This window comes from Notolepis coatsorum (assembly GCF_963971535.1).
Source record: "Notolepis coatsorum genome assembly, chromosome: 7".
In the NCBI taxonomy this organism is placed as follows: Eukaryota; Metazoa; Chordata; class Actinopteri; order Aulopiformes; family Paralepididae; genus Notolepis; species Notolepis coatsorum.
The window spans coordinates 149,674,054-149,692,412 of record NC_140171.1 but is presented as its reverse complement, the minus strand read 5'-3'; the positions used below and the strand labels follow the sequence as shown (position 1 = coordinate 149,692,412).

Here is an 18,359-nt window from a genome sequence, read left to right as displayed (position 1 = left end):
TTTCAATCAATCAATCAATCAAACCCTACTCGGAGTACCACAGTAAAATAGACACTGTCTCTTTAAAGCGACTCCTCCCCTGGACAGCTATAACCAGGAAGCACCTCCCACCCAGAGCCATGCTCCCACCAAACACAGATCAGAGTTCACTCTATAACCAGGAAGCACCCACACGATCACTCTTCCTGAGAAAACAAAACTTAGAGTGTCGTTGTCTTTGTAGAATAAAATGGCGCAGCAAGGAGTTGATATGTACCTGGACCAGTTCTGCTGTTCTCTCTGTCTGGATCTACTGAAGGATCCGGTAACTATTCCCTGTGGACACAGCTACTGTATGGGCTGTATTAAAGACTGCTGGGATCACGATGATCAGAGGGGGATCTACACATGTCCCCAGTGCAGGGAGAAGTTTACTCCGAGGCCTGTTCTGAAGAAAAGCAACATGCTGGCTGAAGTGATAGAAGAACTAATGAAGACAGGACTCCAAGCTGCTCCTCCTGATCACTCTTATGCTGGACCTGCAGACGTGGCCTGTGATTTCTGCACTGGGAGAAAGCAGAAAGCCCTCAAGTCCTGCCTGGTATGTCTGGCTTCTTACTGTGAAACTCACCTCCAGCCTCACTATCAATCTGATACCTTTAAGAAACACAAGCTGGTCAAAGCCTCCACACATCTGCTCTCGTCATGACAGGATTCTGGATGTTTTCTGTCGTACTGATCAGCAGTGCATCTGTTATTTGTGTTCCATGGATGAACATAAAGTCCATGATACAGTCTCAGCTGCAGCAGAAAGGACGGAGAGAGAGAAAGAGCTTGGCATGAGTCAGCAGAAAATCCACCAGAGAGTCCAGGAGAGAGAGAAGCGACTCAAAGAGGCCAAACAGGCTGTTGATTCTCTCAATCGCTCTGCTGATAAAGCAGTGGAGGACGGTGAGAGAATGTTCACTGAGCTGATACGCTCCTTGGAGACGAGGCGCTCTGAGCTGAAGAAGGTCATCAGAGCCCAACAGAGGACCACAGTGACTCAGGCTGAAGAACTGCAGAAGAGACTGGAGCAGGAGATAGCGGACCTGAGGAGGAGAGCCACTGAGCTGGAGCAGCTCTCACACACAGAGGACCACATCCACTTTCTACAGAGTTACCCCCCCCTCTCCAGTCCCAGTGAGTCTACAGACTCACCCAGCATCAGTGTCCTTCCTCTCCTGTACTTTGCAGATGTGACTGAGGTCGTGTCTGAGCTGAGAGACAAACTAGAGGACGTTCTGAAAGAGCAGTGGCCCAGAATCTCAACAACAGTGAATGCAGTTATTAATGTTTTACTGCCACCAGAGCCCAAGACCAGAGCTGACTTCTTACAATATTCCTCTCCGATCACACTGGACCCAAACACAACAAACGGATATCTGTCTTTGTCCGAGGGGAACAGAAAAGCAACAGTGATGCATCAAAAGCAGTCATATCCTAATCACCCAGAAAGATTTGTTGAAGATTATCAGGTTCTGGGTAGAGAAGGTCTGACTGGACGCTGTTACTGGGAGGTGGAGTGGAGTGTAGGGGTTTCAGTAGCAGCCTCCTACAAAGACATTAGTAGAACAGGCACCAGGGAGGACTGTGGATTTGGATTAAATTCCAAATCCTGGTCTTTATTTTGCAGACAAAGTGAGTACTTCTTCAGACACAATAACAAGCTCATAACAGTACCGGGCCCCCGGTCCTCCAGAATAGGAGTGTACCTGGATCACAGGGCAGGTACTCTGTCCTTCTACAGCGTCTCTGACACCATGACCCTCCTGCACAGAGTCAACACCACATTCACTCAGCCTCTCTATCCTGGACTTTGGCTTCATTCATACCTGGCTGCGAAGGCTGAGTTATGTGAGCTGAAGTAGAGATCAGTGACATTCACAGCTCCTCTACCCAGGGTTTGGGATTTAAATTGATCTTGAAGATGCTGAGTTGTGAAAGATGAGGTAATTAGGAGTTACATTCACTCAGTCACTCTATCATTGTTCTGAGCGACACACACACACACACACACACACACACACACACACACACACACACACACACACACACACACACACACACACACACACACACGTACACTATGTTTTCCTTTGTTTCTAGTTTCTAGCCTACCGGGGTAAAGTTTGTTTGATTGGATATTTGCATATTCACATATTTGATTCCTATCTTCAATACCTCTGTTCCTTTGCATGTGGGGAAGAAAAAATCTTTATTTTCATACTCGGGGTAGGTTGGATAACAATATGCAACAATTTTATTTGTATTTGATCACCTTTGGTCATTTTGGTCATTACTGTGGGATTTGGGTCTGTCTCTCCTCTCTCTGTTCCAGGGGGGGTTGGTAACGATGTTAGAGCTAGGTAAGTCATCTCTTTAATAACCTCTGTAAATGAGTGAAGGGGAAAGCCAGGACATTATGGTCATATTAGCCAGTGATATGACATGCCCATGGGGAGGTGGATTCAGCCTATAACCTTCTCCCTCACCTCTTATCTCTGGGCAGCCGGGACACTTCATACGGGACACTCTTCTATCTTCAAGGCCTTCGGTTGAACCCACAGCCAGGATGTGTGGGGCATGGGTCAGTCGTAAATGCAACTATTTCGTTTCAGAACAGACCCATCTGCGTTATCAAAAGAGCTCAGAGAGAGAGAGAGAGAGAGAGAGAGAGAGAGAGAGTTGTTCTTCTGGTGGCAGACTTTCAGGGAGACAGACCTAGACAGGAGCTGGTTTAGGAAGAATGATCATTCATTGAATATTGTGCATTTTGTCTTTTGTTCTTTTATTCTTACTAAATAAACGTGGACATCTAAACCCAGAAGGACCCGTGTGGATATTTGCTTGAAACTTGCCGTTTCCCCGACTGAACCTCAATATAGAACTTTGAACAAAACGCAAAGGAATGGACTTGAACTCACTATTTCCATGTGCTACACGAGAAATGCAGTTAAAATCTAACATTTCCATTGTACAGTGATACAGGTATAAAGACAGTATGGTAGTAACTAGTAAGTCATACTGGCCAGCATCGTAACTAGTAAGAGTAGGTAAGGGATATGTACAGATATAAATATATATATATATATATATATATATATATATATATCTACAGATATGTAAAGAAGACTTTCGTCTAGTTTACATCAGGGTCCTCCATTTTCAATTAATTAAGACATTTATGACATACAAGACATACAAATATACAGTAGTGTAAGAAAAAGAGATCATACAAAAATATATACATCCGAAGAGGAAGAAACTACATTGGAGGGGGTTGAGTAGGTATATAGTCTGTTGTACTCCAATATTGTACAAATGTAAACAAAACAAAAACATTTAACATTTACAGCCAAGAATACAAATACAATGACCTATTGTCTACTATGTCTAGTGTTAATCCTTGTATCGAGAGCTCAGTCAATCAACTACAGAATGAAAATGTATCTCCATTCTTAGGCTTCTTCTTATTTTTGGTGGTGGGCCATGTGTTTACATTTGGATCACTGATTGCTAGTGTCGGCCAATAACGAATGAACAAATTATTTTGAATGAATACATTTTAAATTGAATTCGGTGTGTAGCGATCAGTCTGAGTTCCCTGAAATTAGTCGTGCTGCCTGTTATTATTCTCATGACTTCCCTCTCCTCAGCCCACTCACTCAGGTCCAGTCATAAGTGTGTGAATGGAGGGAGGTAGTCATGTCTGGCTGCTATGCCATTGAGACACACTGAAGCCAAGGCTTCACTAAATTGGATTCAGGAGGAGTCTCTGGGAGCTCAATCTGAGGGGAATTCTCTTTTTAAAACCCTCAAAACTCAAAAGACTAAGTTACATACATGTACTTGAAATGAACTAGTCAATAAGAATACTCTGACTGCCCTGCACTACTGATTGGTCTTTTAAAGGGCTATACGGGTAACAAGAACAGGTGCACCATAACAACACCATACAGGGATGATCCCTCTTATAGATTAAAGGCAGTGGTGGAAGAAGTACACAGTTCCTTTACTTAAGTAAAAGTAGAAATACCCAGATAAACGAGTACTCTGGTAAAAGGAAAAGTCCTCCATTCAAATTCTACTTAAGTAAAAGTAGAGATGTATTTTCTATTGAATGCACTTAAGTATCTAAAGTTAAAGTAAGTGGTGTGTGGTCCAGCTATGCTGCTCTGATTAAAGGTTATGTTAAAGTGGTATGTGGTCCAGCTATGCTGCTCTGATTAAAGGTTATGTTAAAGTGGTATGTGGTCCAGCTATATGCTGCTCTGATTAAAGGTTATGTTAAAGTGGGATGTGGTCCAGTTATGCTGCTCTGATTAAAGGTTATGTTAAAGTGGTATGTGGTCCAGCTATGCTGCTCTGATTAAAGGTTATGTTAAAGTGGGATGTGGTCCAGCTATGCTGCTCTGATTAAAGGTTATTAAAGTGGTATGTGGTCCAGCTATGCTGCTCTGATTAAAGGTTATGTTAAAGCGGTATGTGGTCCAGTTATGCTGCTCTGATTATGTCCTCTTGAAGTTGTCAGGCTTCAAACATTTTGCCATGTTTTCTATGCAAAATCTTATATATTTCCTTTGAAATGTAGTGGAGTAAAAGTATAAAGTTCCCTAAAATGAAAATAGTCAAGTACAAGTAGCTTGAAATTGTACTTAAGTACAGTACTTGAGTCGAAATACTTAGTTACTTTCCACCACTGATTAATGTATTTTGCATGCATTGACATTCAAGAATAAGGGAGACGCACAGAGTTGCAGCAACTACAGGGGAATAAAGCTGATCAGCCACAGCATGAAGCTATGGGAAAGGATAGTGGAGGCTAGGTTAAGAGGAGAGGTGCGGATTAGTGAGCAGCAGTATGGGTTCATGCCAGGGAAAAGCACGACAGACGCATTGTTCGCCCTTAGAATGTTAATGGAGAAGTATAGAGAAGGCCAGAAGGAGCTGCATTGCGTCTTTGTAGACCTAGAGAAGGCGTATGACAGGGTACCAAGAGAGGAGGTGTGGTACTGTATGAGAAAGTCAGGAGTAGCTGAAAAGTTTGTGAGGGTAGTACAGGACATGTATGAGGGCAGTGCGACTGTGGTGAGGTGTGCAGTGGGAGTGACGGAAGGGTTCAAGGTCGGGGTAGGATTGCACCAAGGGTCGGCCCTCAGTCCTTTCTTATTTGCAGTAGTGATGGACAGGCTGACAGACGAGGTCAGGCAGGAGTCCCCGTGGACCATGATGTTCACAGATGACATTGCGATCTGTAGTGAGAGCAGGGAGCAGGTGGAAGAGAACCTGGAGAAGTGGAGGCATGCACTGGAGAGAAGGGGGATGAGGGTGAGCAGAAGCAAGACAGAGTATATGTGTGTGAATGGGAAGGAAGACGGAGGGGTGGTGATGATGCAAGGAGTAGAGGTACCAAAAGTGGACGAGTTTAAGTACTTGGGGTCAACAGTCCAAAGTAATGGGGACTGTGGTAGGGAGGTGAAGAAGAGAGTGCAGGCCGGGTGGTGCGGGTGGAGAAGGATGACAGGGGTGATCTGCGATAGAAGGGTACCAGCAAGAGTTAAGGGAAAGGTCTACAGCACGGTAGTGAGACCAGCTATGCTGTATGGTCTAGAAACTGTGGCGCTGACCAACAAGCAGGTGGCGGAGCTGGAGGTGGCAGAGATGAAGATGCTAAGGTTATCTCTGGGAGTAACAAGGTTGGACAAAATCGAAAATGTCTACATCAGAGGAACGGCCCATGTTGAGAAGTTCGGGCAGAAAGTGAGAGAGGCAAGACTGAGATGGTTTGGACATGTGAGGAGAAGGGAGGTGGGGTACATCGGGAGGAGGATGCTGGAGATGGAGTTGCCAGGAGAGAGGAGGAGGGGAAGGCCCAAGAGGAGGTGTTTGGACACAGTGAAGGAGGACATGCAGGCAGCGGGAGTGACGGAGGACGACGCAGAGGACGGGGACAGATGGAAACGGATGATCCGCTGTGGCGACCCCTGACGGGAAAAGCCAAAAGAAAAAGAAGAAGCATGCATTGACATTCAACATACTGCGCATAATGTTGAATGGCTACAGTGAATTGCGCAATGAAAGATTGCGGATGATTAACTCCAAACAAAGAGGCGTGCCAATGTGCGAAAAAAACAAAAACAAAAACATGTAGCCCATTTCTCTAAGGATACTGGTGTTGTACATCATTTATGTCACAAGGGGGCAGACTTAACCTTTATAAGAGCCATAGGCCTTGGCTCAATCTCTCCTATAGGCTCTGAAGTGTCATCACATTTCCTTCGATCAGTCTGAGCACTTTGCCCAATGAAGGGTAATGTTGGGGGTTGGAAGTGATTGATTGATTGATTGAACATTTTATTAACAGATTGCAGAATGGGTACAATACAGTACAGCTCAATACACACAATTGTTAAGGGAATGCAGACCAGAGAAAGACTTTCATCTTGTTTACATCAGGGTCCCCCATTTTCAATTCATCATAATTTCAGTTATGAAGTTTCACTGACTGTTACAAAGGGTCAGATTAAACCGAATATATATATTTATTGCCTGAGATCCCATGTATAATATTTGTATATCGTTTGATATCCCTTGTATATTCTTTGTACATATACACGGAATATCCCTTTACCTGGTACAGGACAGACCATAATATTCGTTCTCCTATTGGAAGCGATCCCCTAGGCGCCAGTGACTTACCCCCTAGAGCTGACTTGAAAGCTACCGACATGACTTGTCTTAACATGCCCGCTTCTGCCCATGAATACGGCTACCGAAAGCAGAGCGGCACTATTTGTCCACCGTACGTATAAATATGACCAGCGAATACAGAACTTCCTTTTCAGTTCGCCTTCAGTTCAGTCTGGTTCAGTTACCAAGTAAAGCCTTACCCACTACGCAACGTGCGGTACAGCAGGGCTCGTATTGCCTCAAATAGAGTCGTGTTTATCCTACTACGTTTGTTTAACGTATCGTTCGCTACTTACTAGTAAAAGCCTTCATTACGAGTCAAAGACCACGTGGAGTGAGTAATTGTGCGTCTACATAGAGCACTTATTGCCGCGTGCTAATAGGATAGTAACGTCACGTTCAACCGTGGACCACCGCGCACCACGGAGGATATCTACATCGGCGCCAGCAGAGCCACCTTCCGGCAGGATTATTGCTTTTGACTGTGGCTGCTGGAGCAGAGAACCGCCTACCCCACTGCTGTGGGATCTACACATTCCCGTGGGGACATCACTCGAGCCCGTCTCTGTCGGAGCAGAGACTCTACGGCTTCATCAGCGCGGCGCGCACCCTGGGACCAGGCTGCCTTTCCCCGCTGACACAGGGGTGATATCGCCTCTGTGGAGCCATTGACCTTCATAGAGCATTGCCTCCCCCTGCTGGCTTACAACCGGTAGTACACCCCTTCCCAGAGTCCAATAGAGAATTCCTAATATTCAGTATTGACTTGCCTACGCACATTATTTGCCTTACAAGTGCATTCAAATGATAAATGTAATAATACCTTTTGATGTAATAAATATTCTAAACGAGTATTTGTGTGGAAACCGTGTTATTGTGGAGAAGTTCTTATCATATACCTGTGTACGGTATTGGCCAGTAATGTACATAAGACGGTAGTAGTTTAATGATACTAATACTTGATTAATACAGTCAGGGAATTGTACCCCTCAGTTACAATTGGTCCTTCGAGCCCCGGATAATAATTAGCGTAATATTAATATAATATTAATATTGACATGGCCGATGACGAACACTCCACAAACGGTTCTCCTAAGCTAGATCGCCCGCAGCGCAGACGGCAGCCACCTCCCTATCTAGAGGCATACTCTGTCAGTCCAATACCTAGCTTTAAAGGGAAATTAGATACGGATAAAATAACTAAAGCGGATAGTAAAATTATGTCCGACCCTACCAACCAGGCTACCCCGACCACAGAGGCCCTAGTGGGTTCTAATGTAACTGACCAAGCTCACGGTGGGGACCAGGAGGGAACTGACACGACTTTATCCCCCGACAACGCCGACGAGGTAGTCCCCGGAGTGCTCCAGGATAAAGAAAGCCCTCCCGGGATGGAACCCGACCCACCACAAGAAGAGACGCGCACCCAGGAGATGGGTCTCCTCGGTACGCAACAGGAGAACGGGTCTCCAACAAGTACTGCCGGGAGCCGATCGCCCCGAACGGCGTCTTCCCCCAGCGCGGCGGACAAGATGCTGGCGCAAGCACTCATCGCCACCCTGGCAGCCTCCACCGAACGCGATCGACTTCAAGCGCAACAGACGCGCGAGCGCGAACATTTTGCAGTCGAGCGAGAGCGCTTCCAGGCGCAACAAAGGAGTGAAGACGACCGCATAAGACTGGAGACCAGAGGCCTCCAGACAGAAGAGAACATTGAGAGAAGCCGCGCCGATGCACAGCACGCCGCCGCCAATGCACAGCACGCCGCCGCCAATGCACAGCGCGACGTCGCACATGCCCAGCGCGACGCCGCCAACGCACAGCGCGACGCTGCCCAGGCCAGCGCCAATGCGCAGCGCGACGTCGCCAATGCCCAGCGCGAAGCAGCGCGCGACGCAGCCCATGCCCAGCGCGAGGCAGAGCGCGACCGGCTGCAGGCGGAGCTGATGGACAAACTGGTTGCCATGGCGACACCCCCTCACTCCACACGGAGCTCTCAGAGATCGTCAAGACATGGGTCTAGGACACATTCCCCTACCCGACGAAGTGACCCGGGACCCCGCCAACAGGAGGATCCTGTCCACGTCTCCGAACCCCTTCCCCAGCCGGTCCATAAGAGACCCAGCAACCGGGAAGAATCGGACCACGCCGAGAGACTGAACAGAAGACTCCAGGTCCTAGCAGAGGAAGAGGAGGAGGAAGAGGAGGAATGTCAAGCCGACCAGCAGCAACGTATTCTGGCCCAGGAGGCCCAGTACAGCCCCGACCAGCAGCAACGTACTCTGGACCAGGAGGTCTAGTACAGCCCAGAAGTCAGCCCCGAGGCCCTGCGCTACAAACCCCCGACTCAACTCACGGGTGAGTTTGACGCACCGCCAGCCCCGAGGGACAGCACCTGGGTACCCGACCTTCGGTACCCACCAAGTACCAGCCCAAGACGACACGCACGGGGAGACTCGCCTAGGAGGCCTCTTCCCCAACGCTCACCGATGTGCCAGTCATCCATGACATCGTACCTTGGCGCACCGACGTTTCCAGACTTCACCCATGAGAACCGAGCACAGTACACGGAGCTACGGATGTGCTTAGAGACAATGATGGTTGATGTAGCTGATGAACGCCACAAGTATGCTACCCTATTGAAGCACCTCAAGGTGCCCCGAGCGCACAATATAGCGCTGGCCTATGCCAACTCTACTACCCCATACACAGCGGCTCTAGCAGCACTCGACCAACGGTATGGACGCGTATGGGACTATGTGATACAGGAGATAAGAGACATTGACCGTCTCCCCCCAGCCAGAGACAACAGAGCGCTAGATGACCTGTCTATCAAGGTACAGTCCCTGGTAGGGATGCTGGGGTCCCAAAAGGAAAAGGGTATCTACGAACTGTACGCTAACTCTAACGTAGAGAGGATATTAGAGAAGCTCCCTCCCGCCCGACAAGAGCGCTTCAGGCGGCAGAGAGACTACCGCGACCCCAACGGTCCAGAGGCATCCCTCCTAGACCTATCTGAGTTCCTCGCTAGGGAGGTCAGTAGCCTACGACTCGACACGTTCGTATGGAGTGGACCAAGCCCAAGACTCGGACCTCGGGGACAAACGGATAACCGCCGGTTGGTGACCGTTATGCACCAAGCCGAATCAGTACCACACAAGAACCACAACACCCCCTCGACGAAAGAGGACCAGTGGAAGATTGAGTGCCAGTACTGTGAGGGAGAACATCGGCTGTATCAGTGCGAAGATTTCAAGAAGCTGACCACGGATGATGTGAGTCAGTGGGTCAAGGACCACCGCCGCTGCTTCCGCTGCGCGCGCAGCCACCTAGCAGCTGAGTGCCGCCTGAAAAAGAAGTGCATCAGGTGCGGTGGCACCCACCTGGAGGTCCTGCATGACATCAACAGGCGTCAGCCAGGACAACAGAGCGGGCCCGTCGCGGTGATGTACCATGCCGAGGCGGTGGCACCAGCACCAAAGTTCCACCAGACCGCTCCCTGGTGTCCCGACTGCTACGGCAGACACTGGGAGCCACGGTGCGACTCGCACCATATAGATTCTACGTCACCACCCACAGGAGTGCTCCACATTGACCAGCATAGCGGGACCCCCCGTGTGCTCCTCAAAGTGGTCAGAGTGCTCCTGAGCTACGAGGACAAGGTCCTGGACACTTACGCCGTCCTGGACGATGGGTCTGAAAAGACTCTCCTCCTCGCTTCCGCAGCAGCCCAGTTGGGCCTGCGAGGTGTCAAAGATACAATGACCATACGCACCATCAGAAGGGACCAGAAGACCATAACGGGTGAAAAGGTCTCCTTCAAGATAGCAGCGGTGGACCAGCCCGAGAAGCAGTATAGTATAACTAACGTCTTCACCAGCCACGACATAGGCCTGTCTCAGTACACCTACCCCATCCCACAGCTGATGGCTAAGTATGTGCACCTACGTCAACTACCTATACCGCTTATCGACGGCGCCACACCGACCCTGCTCATCGGCTCCGACCACGCGGACCTCATTCTCCCAATTGGGGCGGCCCACGTCGGACCCAAAGGATGCCCAGTCGCGGTTCAGACCCGACTGGGATGGACGCTCCAGGGCCCCCTCTACGGACTTGACAGTCAACCCACGTCTACACGCTGCCTACACACAGAGAACCGCCTACCCCACTGCTGTGGGATCTACACATTCCCGTGGGGACATCACTCGAGCCCGTCTCTGTCGGAGCAGAGACTCTACGGCTTCATCAGCGCGGCGCGCACCCTGGGACCAGGCTGCCTTTCCCCGCTGACACAGGGGTGATATCGCCTCTGTGGAGCCATTGACCTTCATAGAGCATTGCCTCCCCCTGCTGGCTTACAACCGGTAGTACACCCCTTCCCAGAGTCCAATAGAGAATTCCTAATATTCAGTATTGACTTGCCTACGCACATTCTTTGCCTTACAAGTGCATTCAAATGATAAATGTAATTGTTGTGAAGGATCAGATTAAACCGAATATGTATATTTATTTATATATATATATTTAATTGTATTTGTATATCGTTTGATATCCCCTGTATATTCCTTGTACAATATGCATTGAATATCCCCGTTTCTACTAAACAGCCCATAATAGTTTCATTCTACCATTGGACTAGAACCTGGCGCCAGGTTGCCATACCCCTAGGTTCAAGTTCAATCGTGCCGCCTAACATGTCGAGGCAGCCCCCGGTTCCGCGCAGTAATATGCCGGGCAAAATACGTGTGGTACTATTTGTTCATAGCGCATATATATATGACGCTCGTAAAGTAGAACTTTCTTTTAGTCCAGTTCTTTACCCTCCAACAGAGTGACAGACGCAAAAGCCTCCCCACGAAGCACGTGCGGTGTAGTAGGGCCTACTTGGCCCAGAATAGGCATTGAGACATCGTGTAGATTAATAGTTGAATGGTCATAGTTTGGCACCATACCGTCGAGTTGGACGTATTCTATTAAGCTAATAATAGTCTATTTATGTATGGTGCATCGTTCGGTTCGAGTTCTACAGTTATCAGTACCCCCATCGTTCCTGACGTTATCTGGACGCTTATCCAGGCTGGTTAGACCCCTAGTGGTGATTGCATCCGAGGAGCTCCGGGTCAAGAGCGACTGGACCTGTATATTGGATTACTCTACCCGACGACGGCGAGCCTTCCACGGCTCTTGGATTATGCTTTATGTGCTTTGATTATTCCATGGATAAAGGCCAACACTGTCGAGTGTTGGAATTACCCCCCGGAGAGGACTACAGGTGAGGCGGCGCTCTACACGTGAGGTCGCACCACGTCTCTCCGTTGTGGACCGGCAGATACCGTTCCACAGAGGGTCCAGCTGTGTTCGTCTACGGCCCCAGGTTCTGTGGGCACTGGGTCTAAGACTTTGGATTCTCCCAAGACACCGTCGGCCAGATGGGATACCGCCAGCGACTTCTCTAACCCCCCCCCTCCTACTGTCTTACAACCAGCGGGACCCCCCCCCCCCCTTAGTGTATCCAGCTATAATTATTTAAGTACTATCGCCATCGTTTCCTAAATATTCCAGGTTGTATACTTACTCCCTGCGCAACCAGAGATTGGACATTCAATGTTGATTTACCTACGAATACTCATTTGCCATAAAAGTGCATGCTTAACATTTCAAATCATAAATGTAATTAAGTGAATATTGTGTACACCCTTTGCTGTATTAAATATTCGATTTGGTCCATTTGTGTTGGTTCGTTTCATCAGGTGGGAAAGTGTTCATCATACTTATATCTTGTACTGGGTGGCCAGAAGTTAAAGTACATGAGGTAGTGGTATTAAATATCATATCTAACAATACAGTCAGGGAATTGTACCCCTCAGCTACAATTGGTCCTTCGAGCCGGATGGTAACTAGTGTAATATTAATATAGTGTTATTAATATCGAAATGGCCTATGATGAACACTCCACGAAACGATCCTCCTAACCTAGAATGCCCGCGGCGCAGACGACAGACACCTCAGTACTTAGAGGCTTACACTGTCAGTCAACTACCTAGCCTTCGACAAACGGTAAACGTAGTAAAAGTAGAAAGTAAAATTATGTCTGACCTTAACGACCAGGTTTCCCCGACCACAGAGGCCCTAGTAGGTCCTAATGTAACTGACCAAGCCCACGGTGGAGACCAGGAGGGAATTGACATGCCTTTACCCCCCGCCACTACTAAAGAAGTAGTCCCCGACACGCCCCGGGAGGAAGACAACCCTACAGAGAGGGAACTCTGCACGGAAGAAGAAGAGGAGAGCGCCGAGGAACTAGAGCTCCAGGACTCCCCAACGAGTACCCCCAGGAGCGGTTCACGCAAGAGCGGCTCACCTCCACTACCGCCTTCCCCCAGCGAAGCGGAGAGGATACTACAACAGGCGTTCCTCGTCAGCCTGACAGCCTCTACCAAACGCGATCGGCTCCAAGCACAGACGCTTAGCGAGCGCGAACGTCTCCAAGCCCAGGCGACCAGCGAGCGCGAACACCTCCAAGCACAGCAACGGAGCGAAGAACAGCGCACAAGTCTGGAGATGAGACGCTTCCAGATGGAAGAGAATATGGCAAGAGACCGCGCCGACGCCCAGTGCACCGCTGCCGGTGCCCAAAGAGACGCAGAGCGCGACAGACTACAAGCGCAACTAATAGAGCAGCTGATCAAAAGGACAACTCCCTCTCCCTCCGGCAGGGGCTCAAGGAACTCGTCGAGACAGCAGTCAAGAGCAGCGTCACCGCAACGAGCAAGCGACCCTGAACTTGACCAACAGACCGAGTCTAGACCCCCCGCAGACCCCCTTCCCATACCGGTCCAAGCGAGACCCAGCTACAAGGAAGGAGCGGCCTACACTGCGGAGAAGCTAAATAAACGATTACAAGATCTGGAAGATTTGATAGAAGAAGAAGAGGGAGAAGAGGAGAACCAAGCCCGACGACAGCACAGTACTCCACCGGACCAGGAGGTCCCATACAGTCCAGGCTATACCCCCGTGGCGCTGCGCTACAGACCCCCGACTCTATTTACGGGTGAGCACGACGCACGACCAGCCCCGAGGAACAGTACCTGGACCAGCGGGCCATGGTACCCTGCCAGTACCGGCCCACAGCGAGGCGCAAGAGGGGACTCGCCCAGGAGGTCTCTCCCCCAACGCTCGCCGATGTATTTGCCATCCACGGCATCATACAACGCCACACCATCAATCCCAGACTTCGTCTATGAGAGTCGAGCACAGTACACGGAGCTCCGGATGTGCTTAGAGACAATGCTGGCGGATGTCATTGATGAACACCACAAGTATGCAATATTATTGAAGCACCTGAAAGTACAGCGAGCACACAATATAGCGCTAGCCTATGCTACCTCCTCGACCCCATACACAGCGGCCCTTGCAGCGCTGGATCAAAGATATGGACGTATATGGGATTACGTAATCCAGGAGATAAGGCATATTGACCGCCTACCCCCAGCCACAGACAATCGCGCACTGGACGACCTGTCAATCAAAGTGAAGTCCCTGGTGGGGATGCTGGGAGCTCAACGGGAGAATGGCAGGCATGAGCTGTACGCCAACTCTAACGTTGAGAGGATTTTGGAGAAGCTGCCACCCGCAAGACAGGAGCGCTTTCGGCGGCAGAGGGACTACCGAGATCCCGACGGCCCCGAGCCATCCCTCCTTGATCTGGCCGACTTCCTGGCGAGAGAGGTCAGCAGCTTACGACTGGACACCTTCGGGCGGAGCACGCCAAGCTCCAGAGAGGGACCCAGGAGAATAAATGATGGAAGAAGATCGGTGACTGTCATGCACCAATCAGAGTCAGTACCGAGCAGTAAGAGTCACAGCACCCCCTCGAGGAAGGAGAAGTGGAAGATAGCGTGTCCCTACTGTGAGAAAGAACACTGGCTGTCACAATGTGACACATTCACAAAGATGAATGCAGAAGAAGTGAGCCAATGGATAAAGTCCAACCGGCGCTGTTATCGATGTGCGCGGCCCCACATGGCAGCCGAATGCCGCCTAAAGAAAAGGTGCAGCCGGTGCGATGGAGCCCATCTAGATATACTACACGATAGTAACGGAAGACGGCCTACACCTGCACCACGGAGCGGCACCAAGGCAAGTGTCATGTACATTGACCCCGCCAGCAGCAACGGAGCTCAAGTGCTCTTAAAGGTAGTCCGTGTGACATTGAGCTACCAGGATAAAGTCATGGACACTTACGCCGTCCTTGATGACGGGTCAGAGAAGACCCTTCTGCTCGCCTCCGCTGCGACTCAACTGGGACTGCGGGGGAGCAAGAACGAAATGACGATTCGGACAATAAGAAGAGATTTGAAGACGATAAAGGGCGAGAATGTCTCCTTCACTATCGCAGCCAACGGGCAGCCAGAGCGACAGTACAAGATCACAAATGCTTTCACCAGCCAAGAAATAGGACTCTCGCAGTACACCTACCCTGTCACCAAGTTGATGGATAAATATGTGCACCTGCGCCAATTACCTATCCCGCTCATAAACGGCGCTACCCCGACCCTGTTGATAGGCTCCGACCATGCAGAACTCATAGTCCCGATTGACCGGGTCCACACCGGTCCCCGAGGCTGTCCTGCAGCCGTCGAGACCCGCTTAGGATGGACATTACAAGGCCCCCTCGCTAAATCTCTCAACCGAACCGCAGCCACTAGCTACTTCCACTCCCGAACAACAGAAGAAGACACCACTCTCCTGCAGCATGTCGAGAGGCTATGGACCCTAGAGACAATGCCCTTTAAGAACGAAAAGAAAGACATTCGCTCTAAAGAAGACATTTACGCCATCCACCTACTCGAGCAGGGGACAAAGAGAGTCACAGTCGGCGGAGTGATGAGATACGCAACTCCACTCCTGAGGAGAGAGGGAATGCCCCCCTTTCACGCAAAGAAAGACGCCACGGAGCGCTATCTACTGAACACAGAGCGGCGCCTCGCCAAAGACCCCGCTCAACAGAGTGTGTACCGAGCTGAGATTGAGAAGCTAATCACAGCGGGACACGTAACAAAGATTGACATTAAAGAGGCCGATCAGACGACCGAATCATGGTACGTGCCGCATCACAAGGTCCATCACAATGGCAAGGATCGCATTGTGTTTAACTGCAGCTACCAGATCGGATCCCAAAATCTGAATAAAGAGCTTTTGCCCGGCCCCACACTCGGCCCCTCCCTACTAGGCGTGCTACTGCGCTTCCGCCAGGACAAGGTGGCTATAAGCGGGGATATCAAAGGGATGTTCTTGCAAGTGAGACTAGTAGAGGAGGACAAGCCTCTGCTACGGTTCCTATGGAGAGAGAAGCTCGGAGATGAGAACCCATCCATCTACCAGTGGGAAGTACTCCCCTTCGGAACCACATGCAGCCCGTGCTGTGCTACATTTGCACTACAGAAACACGTCACAGAGGACCCAGCAGCAGGTGAAGAGGTCCAACACAGTGTGAAGAACAGTTTCTACGTAGACAACTGTCTACAAAGCGTCTCGACTCAAGAAGAAGCCGAGGCTCTCCTAATCAAGTTACGCGCCTCCCTAATCAAAGGAGGCTTTGATCTCAGGCAGTGGGCCAGCAGTGACCCGCACGTATTGCGCAGCCTCTCCTCCGCAGACAAGGCTGCCAGCAGCGAGACCTGGATGGCGACAATCCCAGGAGAAGCCCAAGAAATGACACTAGGATTAGTCTGGCGCTTCAAAACAGACTCGCTCCACTATAGACACAAACCCTTGGCTCCAGAGCAAGGAAGGTCGGCGGCGATACCGACCACCAGACGGAGTGTGTACAGAACACTCGCCAGACAATATGACCCGCTGGGATGTATTCTACCTTACACCACCAGGGCAAAGATGATTGTACGAGCACTATGGGACAAGGACCAGGGCTGGGACGACCCAATACCCGCACACCTTGCCTCAACATGGAGAGAGTGGGAGACGGAACTCCGCTCACTCCCAGGTGTCAACATACGCCGCAGCTACTTCCCATCCACAGTGAGGCCAGAGACATGCGAGATTGAGCTACACGTCTTCAGCGATGCCTCCGAAGTAGCCTACGGATCGGTTGCTTATTTGCGTGCCCAAGAGATGGGAGGAGAGATACACACTGCTTTCATACTGGCCCGCTCAAGGATAGCCCCACGTAAGCAACAATCTATCCCACGTCTAGAGCTCTGCGCAGCCCTCGCAGGAGCGCATCTAGCCACGTTAATCCAACGTGAACTCACCATTCCGGTGCATAGAACAATCTTGTGGTCAGATTCCACGACAGTACTCACATGGATTAAGTCTGATTCGTGCAGATACAAAGTCTTCGTGGGAGTCAGAGTCACCGAGATTCAGGAACTAACAGAAGAAGCAAGCTGGAGATATGTGGATACCAAACACAACCCAGCTGACGTCATCACCCGGGGAATGTCCCTGGATGACCTAACCCGTCACAACATCTACAGTGACGGACCAGCATTCCTCCAGCTCCCGGAAGGAGATTGGCCTACGCCCACCCCGAGGGAAGCAAGTAGAGAGGAGGCTGAGAACAAGAAGCCTATGTTCTGTGGACTGAGCACTGTCGCCTCCACAGACCCGAACATAGATGACTGCATTACCCTAGAGAGTGCGCAACAAAGGACATTCCTGCGGCACCACCCAGAGATTCAGTCCACCACTGACATGTCAGCAGCTGACTACGAAGAAGCAGAACTTCTTCTACTACAACGAGCCCAGAGAGACTCGTTCCCCGATGAGCTAGACTGTCTACAGGGAGGAAACCCCGTCCCATCAGACAGCAGACTGATTCACCTGGCACCAGAGAGTGACGCACATAATCTCATCAGAGTGGGTGGTCGCCTGCGGAGAGCCCCCGATCTACCAGATGACATTAAGCACCCGATCGTCTTGAACAGCCGACACAAGGTCACAGAGCTGATCATAAAGAAATACGACGAGGATGTGCACCACGCCGGAGCAGAGAGAGTCTTCGCGGAGATCAGACGTCGTTATTGGATATTACAAGGGAGAGAAGCAGTACGGCGCTTCCAGCAAACCTGTCTAGACTGCCGTAAGTGGCGCGCGCAGCCCAGCATACCACGGATGGCTGACCTACCCCCCTGTCGCCTCCGAATCGGCGACAAGCCATTCCACTCCACAGGCATGGACTGTTTTAGCCCGTTGTATATAAAAGGAGGAAGAGGCACCGAGAAGCGGTGGGGTATTGTATTCAAATGCATGACCACCAGAGCGATACATATCGAGCTCCTTCCGACCATGAGCACAGACTCATTCCTTATGGCCTTCCGGAGATTCATATCACGGAAAGGACAACCGTCTACATTGTTGTCTGATCACGGGACCAACTTCAAAGGCGGAGAAAGAGAGCTGAGAGAGAGCTTCCAAGCTATGGGCCCAGAACTTAAGACCCACCTCGCTCCAGCCCAGGTTGACTTCCAGTTTAATCCCCCGAACGCACCCCACTTCGGTGGAACCTGGGAACGAGAAGTACGTTCTATAAAGACAGCCCTGTATGCCGTACTCGGAGCCCAGACTGTGGCAGAGGAAGTCCTAATGACAGTCCTCACGGAGATCGAGGGAGTATTGAACTCCAA

The 18,359-nt window shown here is 50.2% G+C and overlaps 1 pseudogene across 1 annotated transcript; it reads left to right on the top strand.

Moving 5' to 3' along the window:
• Positions 1–229: 229 nt before the first annotated feature.
• Positions 230–1,889, top strand: LOC311231804 (E3 ubiquitin/ISG15 ligase TRIM25-like; annotated as a pseudogene). The gene has a single exon. The product of its transcript is annotated as an E3 ubiquitin/ISG15 ligase TRIM25-like (transcript).
• Positions 1,890–18,359: the final 16,470 nt, after the last annotated feature.